Here is a 13,355-nt window from a genome sequence, read left to right on the forward strand (position 1 = left end):
GCCTTTCCCCAAAGCCTGGTCCTCATGTTGGAAATAGAGCTCTTATTTTTTAGGACTAGAGGGAATGGCTTCAAGCTGCACCAGGGAAGACTCAGGCTGGATGTTAGGAAATACTACTTTCTCTGAAAGGGTGGTCAGGCACTGGAATGGGCTGCCCAGAGAGTTGGTGGAGTCACTGAGCCTGGTGGTGTTCAAAGAGCGTTTGGATGTTGTGTTGAGGGACATGGTTTAGCGAGAACCGTTGGTGAAGGGCGAATGGTGGGACTGGATGATCCTGTGGGTCTTTTCCAACCTTAGTGATTCTATGATTTTATGATTCTATGATTCTATTTCAGTCATCTCCACCGCTTTCTCACAGCCACAAAGTAGAGCAGAGAACCTGGAGCCCAGGGGAAATCCGTAAATGGGGTTGGAGTCCAAGACGACTCCCTCTCATAGACCTCTTGGGAGAGATCTTTGACTCGCAGGTATTGTTCTGGAGTATGGGAGGATGTGTCCTGAATAGGAGCTGTGGCTTGGGTTGCAGGGTTGGTGATGAGCACAGGAAGCAGGAATTCCTGATAATGGAGCAGGAATGCATGTGCCTAGAATTGCATCTGGGTTTCACTATTCATGTGTGTAGAGTGTGTGTAGACATCCATACAACAGTTCTTCATACAGAGGAAAAGCCCTTTGTAGAGGAACATTAAGTCATCCTAGGCATTGCATTTGTTATGAATGCTGTTATTTAGAAATCAACATTTTGGCTGACTGAAAATGAAAGCTCTGCTTTAATCCTACTAAAAGCTTAATTTAATATCCAAAGACACAAATGGGTGTCTATTGTAAATGTTACTATAACAACACATGCCAAAGTTACAGTGTATTTATCCCCTAACCTCTTTATAAAAATACATAGGCAATGCTATCCACTCCTGGATGAGGAAAGGAGGTAAAGGCACTCACTTATGAAGCAAAGCACAGCATGGGATTTTCAGTGTAACACAGATCAGAGGTTCCCTTGAGAATGAAGAGCTCTGGTCTCCCTTGCAATTCTTGGTTTGGATCCCCACTTGCACCTTCAAAAAACTAGAGCACGTTTTAAAAAAGGGTATATTTCTTGTGAAAAAAAGCATAAATTAAGATACGATTATTCCCTACATTTCTGTCAAATTCACAAAAGGAGAGTGGGCATAAAAACAAGCAATGGAAAAGTAAACAAGCAGGGAAAGAAATTAAGCCTGTTAATGTAAGCATTTCTTGTCAAGGAATATTGAGCCAGTCAATTCCCACCACAGCCACACAAGGACTGACCACAGCTTACACCAAGCAATTACATCATACAAGGAGTGTATGATCTCCACTTCCTTAGAGCTTATTTAGTTGCCAAGTGTAGTTTAAAACCCACAAAAGGAACTGAAAGGACTACAGGTACTGAGTAGTTTTCCACTTCAAAAGAATGAACCTGGGTGCATCAAAATGCCATGAAGTCCTTCTGCCTGGGACAGTATTTCTCCCTTGGAAAGGTTGGAGAAGAATTAGACCAGGCATAGGATAAACTTAGAAGAGGCTTAAAGAAGGCAATTTTAATACATGAAACAATACCTACAGTTGTTCCCAGGCATTAGGTGGTCTCCAGCCTGCTTTTTTTCTCAAGACCAGCATTGTTCTCCCATACAGGCCTCCAAGCACAGCTCAAGGGCTAATTGCTCAAGAGCATGCCTGAGCGCTTTCAATTTGGTGGTGTGTGTACAGTCTCAGAGAGAAACCAAGTAGCTCTCCACTACTGAGATGAGCTTTTTGGTTTTACTTGGCTGTCAAAGGGAGAATTTGAAACTTACAAAACATGACTAACTTCACCCAAGTGCATGAGATGGATCCCATCCTAGAAATGACCATACAGATACCTGAATGTTGGTGAGTTGTAGACCACTACTTCTCTCTCCTTGAGAAGGAGGTTGTAGCCATGAATACAATCACAGCAAACAGATGGCTCAGGAACAGGTGTGAGGAAAAGGACTTTGGGGTATTTAGATTTTAGGAAGCACTCACAGAAAGAGTATAATTCCCAGGGGAGAGTTTACACCTTTCTGCATGGAGCAGTGACCTTCTGCAACCACAATTAGAAAAATAGATATGGGAAACATCCATCTAGGTTGCAAGGGTTTTGTTGTGTCTGGGAGAGATTTACCCTATCTCCTAAATTGATGTTAATAAATAACAGGTGAAACAATGTACATGAGGCTGTGGTCAAGGGTAAGGCCATAGTAGACAATAAGGTAATAGACAGCAGAATGAAAAAAAAAGTAATGCTATGGATGAGAGAATTGATCACATTGGCTATATTAAATTGATTTAGGAAATATCATGAGGTCAGAAGGAAGCAATGAAGCTGTCTGCGGACTAATGCAGGAAACCTGGGTAATGAGGTGGAAGAACTAGAACAACTAAAGCAAGATGTGATGATCTCTCATACAGACCAAGGAAAGAATGATAGAGTAGTTCTCAAGATGGAAAGAGATTTTTATAGAGCTTTTGCTGAATTTATGTTTTGGGTTATGTAGGTCTAAGGAATTCAACTTGAATGTGGACGGAAATCCTTCTAATACTATTAGTGTATGAAATGCTACTTCAGACTGCATGATCATGCAAATATTTGAACTCTGCTAGAGACTGGGGAAAAAAGGCTGTTATAAGGGCAGAAAACAAAGCACTTTGGGCCCAAGGGGTAATGGATTTCTTCTTCAATCTATGCGCAGACAAGAAGGGGTGCTATTTCAGCTCTGAGTTAATGCATACATACAACATCGTGAAAGATCTGATGACAGAAAAAGCTTGTACTGAAAGCTGAGAGTGATTAGATCGTCTTTATATACAAAGAGCAGTGAGAGGAGATATTCGTGCTAAAATATATTAATTCAAAGGCAAATGAGTATACAGTAGCAAAGAATGAACCTGGAATGTAAATTAGGAGCAAATTCCTCATCTAATGATTGCATTTCTGAAATGGTCTCCCCATTGGAATATTGTAGATTGAAAGCAGTAGTGCTAAAACAGATCCTATGAAACGGTGGTCTGGTCCTGTACATGTTATAGGGCTACATCCCAAGTTGCTCATGATCCTAACATGCATCATGCTGGGAGTCTAAGCAAACTTCAAGCATAAATTATTGATGATATTGCTAACTATCCTTCAGTGTAAATGGCAGTAGTAAATCAATTTTAGCCACTTGTTAATTCTTCCCCGAGTTTTTGTGGTTGTGACTGAAGCACTAAAATTCACTTACTAATTTGGAAATGGATGAGGCATATTTTGCCAAGCTAGTAATAAATTGCAAGTATTGGATTTGAATACATCCAGCCAATTTACTAATGGAATGTAATTATTATCTGTATATTAATAACCAAGAGTGGAGTGCTGCACCGCACTTTTTGTTACTCAGCTGTTCACATCCATCAAAATGTTGGACACAATTTTCAGAGGATTTAAAGGGAAAGATGCTCCCAAAAAATGCTGGATTACTGAGGGCATGTAATTCAAGGAAGGAGGCAGTTGCAGTTATCTAGCTTCCTATGGTTTCAGCATGATTATGTAAAATAGAGATTATCTTTGATGATATTTTGACAACAGAGTTGTCTGCTTTATGTTAGCTATGCCAGTAATTGCTACAGTCATGACTGCAAAAGTCTTCTCCTGTGAAGGTGGGCAGGAGTCTGGCCATGGTGAAAGGAATTAAATGGTGCCTGCTGTCCACTAGTCTCTAGGTCTTCCCTCTGTCTTATCTGTGGTGTTTGTGCTGTTCTGGATTATGGTTGTGAAGCAATATAGTGATTTAGTCTGTACTCAGCACCACAGTGGGTGTTCTTAGTGTGAGCTTGCATAAAGTCTATGTATGGCCAGGTACAGCAGAGAGCTGTGTTTATAAGATCATGCCATCTCACAGAATAGCAAAAAAAAAAGAAAAAAAGAAAAACTGGGCTAAAAATTAGTATTGGGTTAAGTTGTATGCAGTATTGAGCAGTTCTACACGATATTACTGTAACAAATTTTAAGATTGTTTTTATTTCCTCCTATATGCTAGCATCCTTGAAAGATACCAGAGTATCTTAATTTGCCTTCTTCCACAATGTTGTTTTCGCCTCAGAACTGATCTACTGTTACCGTTGTCATCACAGGAAGTGCAAGCTGAATTGCTCAGCATATAAGTAGTTAGCAATAAAAAAGATTTCTAGCCTGCACAGTTTGTATTCTTCCACACAGAGCAGATTTGACAGAAATATGATAGAGAGGCAAAGTGAGTGCCAGAAATAAAATAATTGGCCTGAGCTAGAATTCCAGAGAGCTATGTAAACTTTATTATTCTGTGTGACTTTGAAAAAATATGATGTTCCAGCAAAGCAAGAAACTAATAAGTTCTTCTGCTTCATTCCTGTATCCTGTCCATGAGGAAACTAATATTTGAAGAGCTGATGTACTTTTATATCTGTTGTCTGTTCTGCAGGATATTGTTAAATGTGCGCTTTAATTATACTCTCGAAACAGTAGTAACTGCAGATTGGTGATAAACTTCAGCAACTAGATGCAAGCAGACAACCTCGAAAGGACAGCTACTATGTCATATGTGTTAAGGTAGCCTATTAAAATGAATTATTCAATCTGTGCAGAAGACTAGGTTCTGGCTTATTAGTCCACACTAGCAGGAAAAATTAAATATGAATCCTGGTTCTAATGGGATATTACTTTACCCCAAGCATTGTCAAGACAACTGCCAATATAAAGTCTAAAAAATCACCTCATAGAGCCTCTGGATTGTAGCCATCACACAAAAAACATGCTGGTGGGCAGGGTCATTCACACATATGGGGGCAGAATTTTTAGAGTCACCTATCATGAAAGAAAAGGAAATATTAACACCCAAGAAGTTAAAAGAATAGTCATCCAGTGATCCATTCAGTGATCTAGTCATTCAGGAGTGGTTACCACTAGGGGTTGACTGGTATTCCTCTAAATTCCACATAAATTAGTAGGATATTTGCACGCTGTCTGATATTTGCTCATGCACCTATTACAGCAGGTATCCATGTAATGACTCCATGTTGAGGACCAAGCACTCTCATCCAAATTTTGGATTTGAAAAACAACTTTCCATATTTTCCATATATCTAAAATATGTTTTTCTACTTCTGGTGAAGTACCCTTGAGCACTTCACTTACCAAAATTGCTTATAATATCATAGGAATAACTTTTTAGCAGCACAGCGCAATATTTGAATATGAAAATAAATAAGATAGACTTTCATAAGAAGCTTATTTTGTTACTAGAGGGCGCAGATGGAACCTTCATTCCTGAGCAGGACCTCTCAGAATGTCAATACTGACTCATTTTCAGACAGCTCATTTTTCAGAGATTGTTGAATATTAGCTACTTGAATATTAAATCTATTTAAGCTATTTCAAAGTAGGTAATATATATAAACTTAAGAAAATCTGGGCTATTCAAGCAGTTCAGCCCTATGCCTAGTGAATTGACTACAATGTACACTTAACTCATCTTGTATGAATGCATCAAAATTTGGGATGGCTAGCAATCCCTTTTTAAACTCTAATTTTCATTCATAAGCAGTTTCTATTCAGATACACAATGCATCACTGGCAAGACACAAACAAAAATGTGATAAGTTTTGTAGCTCTTATGTTCTAAAAGAAAGGCTTTGTCCAAGGGATTTCTTATGTCATTCTCTTTTACCTAACCTAGCAAAGCATTTCAAGTTGTACTTCTCACCCATTTCCCTCCCAGTGTATCATCTCCTGTATTTATCTTGCTCTACAACAACCTAAGGAATCCTGAGAAGGTTTTCAATGAGAGTGGTGGAACTAGCAGTAAACAGACATATTTCACAACATTGTCATTTCAAAATAAGTGCACAAAAAATGCAGAAGTCTCATAGCAATTACAGTGTCTGCAGTTATGAACAGAAATGGCAGAGAAAATAGGAGTTTGACAGCATGACTCTAAATGGCATTAACAGAACAATGCTGAGTGTCTCTATTACTCAGTTTATTAATTGAGGCTAATGGTCCAATCTCTGCTGTCACTGTACACCAAAGCAGTCCTGAAAACAAACAGTGGGTATGCAATTAAAAAATACAAACTGCAATTGAATATTCAGAAATAAAAGTCACATTAGTGATAGATTATTATTAATCACACAATGAGCCATTGTGACAAATGTTATCAGTACAGAGCATCTGATTTTTCAGCCTATTTGAAATGCATGGGCTGGGATGGTTCTTAATCACACAGAACAGAGGGTAATAAAAGCCTGTATCAAGAAAAAAAAAATACTATAAAACAACAACAAACTCCACACACAAAAAAAATGTTGTGTCTTACTAAACAGTATGTACCTAGAGTCTTTGAGCAAGATGGGAGTAATGACAAGCACTAACACCAAACTAACTTTGATTCCTAAACCAAGGCACTTCCAACAGATGAAGACAGTAATTGATACATTAGCTGTGCTTGTGCTGCATCTCTTCTCACCTGTGTGGTAGATAGTAATGGCCTGTATGTAAGTATTTTGTATGGACAGAGAAGCGACTTCCAGTAGGTAGTGGAGCTTTTCAACTCACAGTCACTAAGACATCAAGAAATTGATTTCCTAAATGCAGCTCCACCAAGTGTATGTATGTGGCTGGAACTGGGGATCTGTAACAGGACTGGCATAGCTTTGCATTACATTAGAAGAAGCATTAGAGAGATTTGCAACAGCCTTGGAAGAAAGTTAGTTCTTTCAAGTCTACACACAATTGCTGTCTCGGATTTGTCCCCTCAAGCTGTACTAAGGACAGAAAATTGAAGGGTTCTGATCATGCATATTTATTTACCACTGTGACAGTGATAAGGTGCTGGAAAAGGCTGCCCAGAGAGGTTGTGGATGCCCCATCCTTGGAGGTGTTCAAAGCCAGGTTGGATGGGGCCCTGGGCAGCCTGCTCTAGTATTAAATGTGGAGGTTGGTGGCCCTGCCTGTGGTGGGGGGTTTGGAGATTCATGATCCTTGAGGTCCCTTCCAACATGGGCCATTCTGTGATTCTGTGTGATTCTGTGTGATTTGTTCTACCATAACAAACATTTGCACTGGACTATCATACAACTGTATTTGTCCCATTTCTATAGTTTATACAACTTCTCACTATGTTTATATGTTGATTTTTACAATTATTGCTAAGTCCATATTCTTCCTCTTCACTGTGCTGAAGAACACCATAAACATGAAGGGAGATATAGTCCTTCTTCTGGAGATTTATTCACATACACCCAGAGAAGACAATATGTGTAAAGCTGTGACAGATAAAATAGTAGGACCAGGGCAAGCTAGCTAAGCACGCAACTCCTGAGCTCCAGCTTATATTATAGCTTATAGAAATAAAATAATAAATTCCATCTTAGGCTAAATGCCTCTCAAGTATCTTGTCTCATATACCTATGAGCTGGCAGATTTATCCAAAATTCTCTTCCTGACTGTTTTCATCATGGACACCTTTGCAAAGCAGGTGTTTGATGCCACTGTTCTAGTTGTGGGCAGCTAGAACAGCTGGCCTGAATTTCTACTGGGGAAGGCAAGGGGAATGGGTTCTACTCAATGGCCTGTCCTTCACCTGCTGCCTGACCAGAAGGAAGGCAATATACCTCTCTTTGTCCCTTCTTTTCCTCATCTCACCTATCTTGTTCAGACTTAACCTCTCGCAGACAACATCTCTTCCTATCTGACTGCAGTGTGCCTACAGAGGCCTACGTTTGTCTGGAATGCCTGCACACTCTCATAATATAAATAATGATGGAAACAATAAATCCATCCCTAGACCTCTGCTTTGTCAAACATTTCTCTGGTACAACGCTATCAGAAATAGTAACCCAAATGCTAAGTGTTCTTTGGCTCCTACATGTTGTGAGTAATGTCTGGCAGTTTTATATAGCCTTGTGAATACCATGTGGTGTTAAAAATTAGACATGCAGAAGAATTTCCTGTAGTAGAGTATTTATAAAACTGTTATGTTGCTGTACAAAGAGCCCCCCTTTCAGTCAAACACTGCATTTGGTACTAAAATAACCGTCGCTAATTTGATAATACATTGTTTAACACCCTATCTCACTTCACATGAACTGCCTTCCCTTTTCCAGAATTCCTGTCTATGATAGGGAAGCCACAAACATCTTAGAGCCTCAGATATATTCAGTGCTATGCGTCTGTGCCGGAAATGTTCCTCTCTCTAATGAAATGTGAATCCTGTAGGATTAGCCGCTAATGAACTTCGCAGTTGATCATTTCTCTAGGCTGTTTTTAAGGGCTGGATTATTGCTTTTATAATTTCTTTGTGTTTTTGTTATCTGAATCTCAAGGTCTACCATGTACACCTAATCTCGTAGCTACTTGAGTTCCATTGCTGGCACATTTTGAATTGTTCTCTCTTTTTGAAGCCAATTACTAAAGAATCCCCGAAGTAACAGCATCTCTTCGACAATTTGTCAAACATATGTTTCATGTATCATATATTAATACTAATCCTGTGCTAGAAAACATCCATTCCTTGGATTTCACAGTGCATAACTGTAATTTTAATTGGATTTTGTATGTGCATGTAAGTAATTTTCTGAAGGGCTTTAAATTGTAAGCTCTTTAAGCCAAGACTTACACATACACTTGTCCTCTGCTCTGGCCCAAATATTTTTACAGAAAAAAAAATAGCTAAGTACAAAAGCATTTTCCACATGGTTCCCAGATTAGCTACCTAACTGGCTAAAACGTAATGTTCTTTTTGTAAACCTTGGCCCGAGTTTTGCAGATGACTGGCAATGTAATCTCAAAAACACTGAAGCAGTTCTAATAGCCATGCAGAAAAAGTGATTAATTAATTGTGTACATACACATAAGCTTGTAAGTACATATAAGTGCATATACAGAGCAATAACTCAATTAGAACATTTTAAGTCTCTTTAGAAAGAGCTGAAATGTGTAATCTTTTAAATATATTGACATAATAACAGAACAAAAATATTTCATTCATAGCCTTCTCAATCCATAGCTCAGTACTGTATGCTTGTAGATTTTTTAAATTATCTAAATATCAATATCCATCAGTGAAATTTCAAAAGCATATTCAAAATAACTATCAGGAATTCCACAGTAAATAAACTGTGGGTAAATACACATGCAATTATTGTGACCAAGTCTGGGACTCCCAACACGGGAAAGATGTGGAGTTTTTGGAGAGGGTCCACAGGAGGGCCATGAAGTGATCCAAGGGCTGGAGCACCTCTGTGGAGATAGACTGAAGGAACTGGGTTTGTTCAGAATTGAAAAGAAAAGGCTGCAGGAAAACCTCATTGCAGCCTTCCTATATTTAAAGGGAGTTTATAAACAGGAGGGAAATGAGCTTTTTACATGGGTAGATGGTGATAGGACAAGGGGGAACTATTTTAAACTAAAGGAAGAGAGATTTAGATTAGATGTTGGGGGAAGTTTTTCACTGAGAAAGTGGTGAGGTGCTGGAACAGTTTGCCCAGAGAGGCTGTGAATGCCTCATCCCTGAAGGTGTTTAAGACCAGGTTGGATGGGGTTCTGGGCAATCTGATCTAGTACTTGATCTAGCAGCTGGTAACCCTGCCTGTGACAGGGGGTTTGAACTTGATGATCCTTGGGATCCCTTCCAACTCAAGACACTCTATGATTCTATGATTTTGTTTCATAGTTGGAATATCTTCTTCCAGAATAGTATGGATAGTATGGATAATATGAAGATATCCTTCTTAGAGCAAGAACTCCGTGGTTTTTCTTTTTCCATTTCCAAGATCCAATTCAAGAACTACTTTTCAAATCAATCATTTTGTATGGGCATCAAAGTAAAATCAAGAGGGAGAGTAAAGTGTAAATCATCACCTTCAATTCTGAGCTTGCTGAGTTCAAAATTTCAAATGCAATGTCAGTGTAAGTGGATATGAGAAACCTCAGATGCTGAAGGTCTCACTTCAAATAAATAAAATTTGGTGCATATTATTCTCTTCCTGTTATGCTTGGACAGAACTGGCAGATTACACTGCTGCCACCAGCAGCTCATGAAGGGTTTTGGGGTATGCTGTTTTAATTTTAGCCAGGCTTTTGCCTAACCACTCTGACATTAACCAGCTCTGCCTGAATCTAATATCTCAGGCAGGTTTAAGTTAAGCTTGTTTCTGCAAAACAATTTGAAAATAATCCTGAGCAAATCAGTGCTATTTGAAATAGATCAGAAAGAAATTAAAATACTTCAGTCATCTTATGTTTAATGAAGATTGGATTATCTGCTTGAGTAAAGCACTCACTAGTCAAGGTACTACTTGGTAGCTGCACTGTCTTGAGTGGACGAAGAGGCCTGGAGGCTTTCAGCACAAAGTCCTGGCGTGACACCAGTATCTTAATAACCTGTTCCCTTACAGGTCTGTGTTCTAAAAGCACTCTGTTGTCAATATGCATATAGATGGCAAGACGCATAGGTTTACATCACATTTATGTAACAAGGTAGACCTAAGTCAAGAGGGAACAAAACATATTTATCACAGCCACATGAGCTTTTCCCAACCTAAACCTTCAAGCATATTTTCAAATCTTTTTTATTACTTTGTCAAAAGAAAAATAATTTAATACTTCTGGTCTTTTGGTGTTTTTCATTTTCCAGGCTAGTTAATCAAAGATATCCTAAGCTATGACAATGTCTCTGCAGGCATCCAAAATGGACTGTTAGATGAAATAGGGTAATATTTAATCTCTGATTTATTTAAAGCACCAGGAAGACCCTGAGAGTTGCTTATACAGTGTTCAGGTATCAGTACATAAGATAAATAAATCAGTTTATAGGTCTTTCCTATGTTCCATACTCTGCAATTTAGTTCACACTGATCTACATCACATATCCAAACCCAAAATTTTGAAAGTGTCAATAAAATTAGAGAGCAGTATGAACAGTAAAGCCTTGCTTCAAAAGACCTACTATTTAAGCAAAATAGGAAGGAATGATTCCATCACCTTACCACAGGCAGAGGAAAAGGTAAGTAGTTAGAAATCAGGATGAAGGAGATCCTCTGAAGCACATCTGCAGAACTGCAAAACATGATATTCAGAATGCTTCGTATCAGGCCCTCAGTTCCAAGATGTGTCACCATGTTACATAAAAATTTATTATTTGTGGTACATGGGCCAGGCCTTCCTTTTCTGTTCTGACAACTCCTGCAGGTTACATTTCCTTATCAGTGGATGTCATGAGAGTTACCTTCCTACAGGCCAGTCCTTTCAACACAGCAAAGGCAAGTAACACTTGGATATGGCCATTTTAAGGCCAGTTGAGTTCTTCATCCACATCAAGAGGAAAGCTGTACTCTCACAACCTTCTTTATCACTGGTCCCTATATTTATCTTTTCTGGCACTCTACAAGACTGGATTTATTGGTCACTTTAAGCAGCTGTCCTGTTCTAAGGCTGCAGTGTGATGCTGTACACAGTGCAGCTTATCAGCTCACAAAGTGCTTTCAGGCAACATAAAAAGTCCTGGACATATACTACATTATAATAACAGGAAAATGGAATCCTCTTTGCATAAAGAGCTTGTGGAGTTTGTTTTGGTTTGGTGTTTTTTTGTTTGTTTGTTTGTTTGTTTGTTTTTGTCGGTATTCTTGTCTGTTTAAACTAGATTTCTGTCTATGTTTCTTACAAAAATTAATATTCTTCAGCTGGAAGTATCTTCTGGGGTGGGAGACTGTGCTAATCAGGAAGTTTAGATATCAAAATGCAATACAGAGAGACAGATACACTTGGTATTTGCGTGTCCTGCACACTAGTTTGAAGTGATTGCAGAACTGTGTCCAGAATTTCAGTTGCAGCCAAAAGCTATTTTGTTTTTCTCCTAAAAGTAATTTCTTGCTCAATACTTTATTTCAGACATTCTCCTTGCTGGTTTCTGATGTTACTTGCTTTATTCTCATGGGCTCATTCTTCTAAGTCTCCTCCCCTTACAACCGCTATTCTTGGATGATCTGCTCACGCAAACACTGGACTCAGCATGCCCCTGGCTTGCAAGCAAACTTCACAAAACCACCACTGAAAGAGTAATTTTGTCAAAGCAGATAAACCTTCATGCAATCAAAAGTGCTTCTGCTCTTAAAAGATTCCTTGTGATTATTTCTGTTTGATTGCCAAAGCTGATTCATTAATGTTAACCATCCATAGGATGGTTTGTGTGTCGTATATAAATCCAAGCTGTTGATACTACGCTAGTAGCTGAATGAGGACATTGCAACAATTTCTGCAGTTGCAGACTTTAAATACAGAATGGCAGACAGACAAATGTCTCCCTGAGGGACTTTTAAGAAGCAGAAATCTTAACGAGCTCATCACTTATAAAACCTGAATACCTGCCTGGGGACAGAGAATGTGAATAGTAGAGGAATCACACGGCTGTGTTTCTCTTCAGGCTTAACATCCAACAAATCTCATGTCGTGACTCACCAAAGTAAGACTGAGCAAGACAGAGATTATATTTACTCAGAGTAACATTTTGTTTTCTAGTAGTTCCTGTAAAGGATAAGAATGCAAACTCTTCAAACAAGGAAGGTTTTACAGATTGTTGTTCTATTCAGTCTTTAACCACAAACATGGCTTTCAGAAACCTTGTGTGCTTCAGCAGGAGCTATGTAAGTGGATAGTGTTTTATCTGAAAAATTCAGCTATTCCTACACAGAAATACAATATCTGCTAAACCACAGCCTGGTGTCAGGTCTTACACATTGTAAATGCACAGTGTTACCATTTTGGTTCTTCTTGTGGGAGAAAACGTATCAGACGGAAATATTTTATGTTCTCACAAATAAAGCTGAAAATATGCTGGGACATATCCCTGTTAAGCAACTCACCAAAAGCTGACACAACCACTGTTTTAGCAGTTGGACTCAGTGATCTTTGTGGGTTCCTTCTAGCTTAGAATATTCTCTGATTCTATGCTTTAATCTGAGAAGTTCTGAGTGTCCTCATCCTCCTTGCAAGTCAGGTTATCTCCACATATGGGATGTGTTTCAAGGCTTGTTTTGTGAGCATCCTGCTGAACATTTTTCAAAGACCTGAAGAGTGCTTCCTCCAAGGGCCCCAACGACGTGAGCTGTTTTTTCTCTTTTCTTTTTGAGTTTCTTCTCAGCAACCCGAGCATTCTATGAGTCAGTTGCTCCATGGGATGTGTGGGACAGTACAGGAAACCTAGGTAACTGTTAAACTGAGGCCTGGGGGAAGGAATCTTTTCTCCTAATAACTGAAGCTGGGCAAGAGAAAACTGTCTTCTGCAGAAAACAGGGAA

Source organism: Gallus gallus, chromosome 1 (assembly GCF_016699485.2).
Source record: "Gallus gallus isolate bGalGal1 chromosome 1, bGalGal1.mat.broiler.GRCg7b, whole genome shotgun sequence".
In the NCBI taxonomy this organism is placed as follows: Eukaryota; Metazoa; Chordata; class Aves; order Galliformes; family Phasianidae; genus Gallus; species Gallus gallus.